This window comes from Ammospiza caudacuta, chromosome 5 (genome assembly GCF_027887145.1).
Source record: "Ammospiza caudacuta isolate bAmmCau1 chromosome 5, bAmmCau1.pri, whole genome shotgun sequence".
Classification (NCBI taxonomy): Eukaryota; Metazoa; Chordata; class Aves; order Passeriformes; family Passerellidae; genus Ammospiza; species Ammospiza caudacuta.
Window position 1 is genome coordinate 58,424,822 of NC_080597.1, and position 4,959 is coordinate 58,429,780.

Genomic DNA, 4,959 nt, shown 5'->3' on the forward strand with positions numbered 1-4,959 from the left:
AAGGCTTTGGGGTGACCTAATTGCAGCCTTCCAGTACCTGAAGGGAGCCTACAAAAACCATAGAAAGGGACATTTTACAAGAGCTGTAGTAACAGAACATGAGGGAATGGCTTCAAACTGAAAGACAGTAGATTCAAATTAGATATCAGGAAAAAAATTCTTTGCTGTGAGGGTGGTGAGGCACTGCAAGAGCTGGCCCAAAGAGGCTGTGGATGCCCTACCCCTGTGAGAGTTCAAAGCCAGTCTGAATGGAGCTTGGAGCAACCTGGTCTAGTTACAGGAGCTTCTGTCAGCTGCAGGAAGGTTGGAACTAGATGAAGATCCCTTCCAATCCAGGATTTTATGCCCTTGTTTTCAGGTGCTTAGATCTGCTCAAGTTACATTGGAGCTGAAATTTTCCATGCAGAGGTCTTGTTCTAGACTCACTAGAGTACAGGCAAGGCTGGGTACTCAGCTAGCAGCATCCTCCTCAGCAGCACTGGCAAAAGTCCATATATTTAGGAATTAGTCAAATACCTTGGACTCCAGGCTGATCTAGTTCATCCACATGAAAGACACTATCCTTGTACTTCTGTGTATTCACACAAGGTATGTGAGTGCTATGATATTTGCAATATAATTTGAAGCCTCTGAGAGAACACCAAATGTACCTTGCTGTTACACAGATAACCAACTGAAGTGCACAAATGCGTATGCACTGCCTTTCACAATGTCCAATAGTAAGAAAAGGGGCCAATTCAGATCAAATTCTGGCATCATTTGAACAATTTACATCCATGCATTTCAAAATTTCTTGGAGTTTAATTTTCTAACCTGTGTTATGGGCTTTTTTTCTTTTTTTAAGTTTACTTTCCTAAAGAAATGACACAAGGTGACAAGGCATCTAATTTGTTTGTGCTTGTTCACCCATAGGTGAATTTTAAACTATTTTGGCAAGCAGGGAAGAGTCTCACAATCATTCAAAAGTGCAACACATAGCACTGCTCCTCCAGGAGAAAAAGATCACTAAGATTAGATGAGGTGCTTGTGAAAAAGAGGCGGTCTGCAGAACTTGCCAGGGAACAGAAGGAAATTCAATCCCAAGCTGAAAAGCCACAGGCAAAAAAAACTGTTCAGACAATTATTTACAGTGTTCCATAATATGTACACTGCAGTATCTCATAACCTCAAGTTCTACTTACCATGAGATTTGGCATGAACATGTGAAACCAATCAAATTCCCCTCCTCCAGCTACTTCAAAGGCCTGGAAGAGCCCCTTGTGAGACATATCATACACTGAAAATCTCAGACATGACAGTGCACTTCTTTCAGATGCACTGGGAGACTCAGCTTTTAGGCACTCATAAAGATCAGAGATTAGGAAGAATTTCTGTTCTCTTATCTGCCAGGAGACTGTCTGAATCAGGGATTCATTCTCCCGGTTGGAGTACTACCAAGAAAATTCCTGGAGCTAGAAGAAACAAGGAGGGGTGATTGATGATTGAATGATGATTGAATCTCCACCTCAAACACCTTTTTCCCAGGCAAATGGAATTCTTGTGTTTATTGTATCTTTTTTAGTCTGAGGGGACCTGCCATTCACTGGGCCATTAAAAACTGTTGTTTATACATACATATGTGAAAAAACGAAGCCCTTTTGCCAACTCTTAAAATACCTCGGAACCAAACAGGAGTTTTTGAGACCACCAAATAAACTGCAAACCTAGAATTTAGCCATTACTCATCTCTACTGATAGGCACACATTTCCTCTCAAGCTCTTTTTGCTCCTACAGCACACACAGGACAGCCATTGCTACTGAGAAAAGTACTGCCAAAGAGGGGCTGTATTTTTCCCATGCACATGGGCATTATTCTCTTTCCCCCAAAACAGCAAGTTCAGAAAGGAACACACAGAAAAGTTCAACATCTTCTAGCAATGCTTTCCCTGCACATGCTGACAGAGCAGAGGCAGAAAGAACTCCCTGCCATGCTATTTCACATCAGCCCTCCAGTTTTCCTAACATAAACCAGCTTCAGCAGAACTTCCTTGCACAAAATCTTCTCATGAACTCATTTTTATAGCCTTAGTCAACCAAAGTGTTTCGGTTCCAGCTTCATATTTAGGCATCTGAAACTCTCCTAGCTTGCAGTCTCAAGAACACAAGAGATACACGCACTCACAAATCAGCTTCTAGCAAGGCAAGTTAAAGAACAAAAGGCCCTTTCCTGTTTAATTTCAGTGAGAAAATTCAAACACCACACAGTTCATTACAGTATCCTCCTACAGTAGGGCTAAACTTGTTCCCTTAATGTCTTGTCTAAATTTGCTTCCTTCAGACAGTGATTCAACTGAATCGATAAAAAAGCTCTCAAAAACCTCTCATGCTCCTATCTATAAAACAACATAGTCAGCTACTTTTTAACAAGATTTTTATTGGATGTTTTCCTCCTTCTCAGCTATACAGAAATTCAGAAGCAGCACTTTGTTTCCTCAACATGTTGACACTGTAAGAGGGAAATAAAAGTTGTCCATAGTCTTATAATATGCTCTGTATTTTCAATGTGCTGCACACACATCAGAATAGCTAGTAAAGACACTAGAAAAGGAGTCACCAAACTACAGCTTGTTCCACCTTTTATTGAAAGGAACAGGCAAAAATTTCTGTTTGATCTCCTTAACAAACAAATCTCAATTTATCTATTAGTGCTTTTGATAGCTACAGTATTCACTAACATTGCAGCAAGTACCCACATCTCTTGTGTTAATCAAAGTGTTAATATCAGTGTGTTAATCCTGTAGCCTCTGAGATAGGATTGTACATACATTCCTGCTTACAAATAAGTAACTGAGGTATATGAATGCTTAAATACGCCTACAAATCTGACTTCTGGTAGCCAAATAAGTAGTTAGAAGGCTCATGGAACTTTCAAAGCATTTCAATTTTGCAATCTGAATTTTCCTTTCTTTTTAATCATTGGTCCTTCTAGGATCCTCACACACCCCACAGGACATCACTTCCTCCTAGTAACAAGGCACCACCACCCATCCTTGTTCCTCTGAAGTTGCTGTGGGAAAGACAAGAGATAGGCTGAGGACTGAATTTTAGAGCAAGGTGTTGAACAACAAGGTGGGAATCCTCCAGTGAGAATATAGCACACCTCACATAGGTCATGCAACAACTGAGCCAAAACTGCCCTGCACTGGACATAAGTCACAAGCACACACAAAAGACTATGTCACAAACAGACTTGTGTGCAAGTCCTCTAACACCAGTATCCCTGGCCAGAACACAGCTTCCAACACAGCTTGGCTTGAGATGCAGCAATAAAAACTTACCTGCACCTATGTGCATTAAGAGTGCTGTGCTCCTTTCATCCTCTAAACCTGCAGTTTCACTAGCAATGGATATTTGATTTAGCTGGTATAGTCTGTACACTTTACATTCATATTATGCACTGCATAAGCACATCTCATTTGAATACTGCCACCTTTTAACAGGATCACTTATTTTATGTAAACAAAAGAGGCATATCAGTACTTCAGAAGATACAGACCAAACTTTTCTCCCACTGACAAACTGCTGCATTCTTTACTTACTGCTGAAATACCTAACAAAGCATCTTCCATGCTTAACATTTAACCTACTAAGAAGGCAAAACCAAAATAACAGATAACCTCTGAAGTCTCATACTCTGCAACATAAACAGAGTATTTAAGATAGATGAGGTTTTTTCCATACTTATGCACAGAAATCTCACAAATGTTTACAAACAATCATCAGCTCCAAATGGTGTCTACTCTGTTGATAGCCTGTTCATACTCAGAAGGATGCATCTGTGGAAACCTGTCTACCAATTAATGTAACAGCCACAAATTCAGAAATTGGAATGTATTTCAAAATTATCACCAAGGTGACCTACTCCACATATTGCATGTTATCTCTTTGACACAAACCCACGTCTTTGAAACTCAACTGAGCAACTGGTTCTGTAATCACAGATGGTTGTAGAGCGTGGCTCTGGTTTCTCACGACTCAGAAGTTCACAAATTTCAAAATGCATATTTTTACCCTCTGAGCATCAATGAGGTTTTCCTGCAAAAGGAACTGTGCAGACACATGCAGCCTAAACTCAGGTACCTGCACACTAGGGTCAATGTCCATTTGCAGGCTTTGGTAGTTAAAACATCAAAGTCAAAGACAACTACATTCATTTTGCTTGAAAGGAAGTGTTGAAACATGAGCATATGTGGCCTGGGACACTAAAAACACATTTATGGGTGAAAGACAAGATGGCATTCTCATATGCTCTGTGGTTTTACAAGTTATTGCTAATTACACTGACTGGGGCTACTTGATGAAATGAGTGAGGTATGAGGTGAATCAGGATGCTAATGCACTGCCTTGCAGATTTATGAACAAACATTAGCCCAAATCCTTACTCTTTTAAGAGGTTGCAGAGGTTACAAATATACTGCTAAATTTAGAAACATGGGACAGAAAGACCACAGTGATGTGGCTCAAGCCTGGACAGGCACTCAGAAACTGGCATTTTTTTAGACCCTACACATCTATTCAAGTCACCTTCCTATTGCATTCCAATGTGAATTATGTGAATTCAGCAAAGATCTAGAACCAAAATAATTTTATTGACTTTCCTGTATCCAGCTGCTCAGGGTAAGCTATCAGTACATCTCCCTCTGGGCCACATAAAGCTATGAACAAAGTGATACTTCTGGTTTTGGAAAATCCTCTGCAAAACACTCCCAAGCAGAACAGCAGGGAAATAGCACAGCTGCTGCACGTGTATGGAGTTCTACAAGAAGCAGCTCTTCCACTCTGTTCATTACCTACAAGCAGCAAGCAAAGGAAACAAGTGAAGAAATTCTGTGGCGTCAATGGCTGTCTGCTGCATCTCAAAAGTACCAGCAGACACATTCACTCTTGTTATAAACATTCTGAAACATGATCCTTATGCT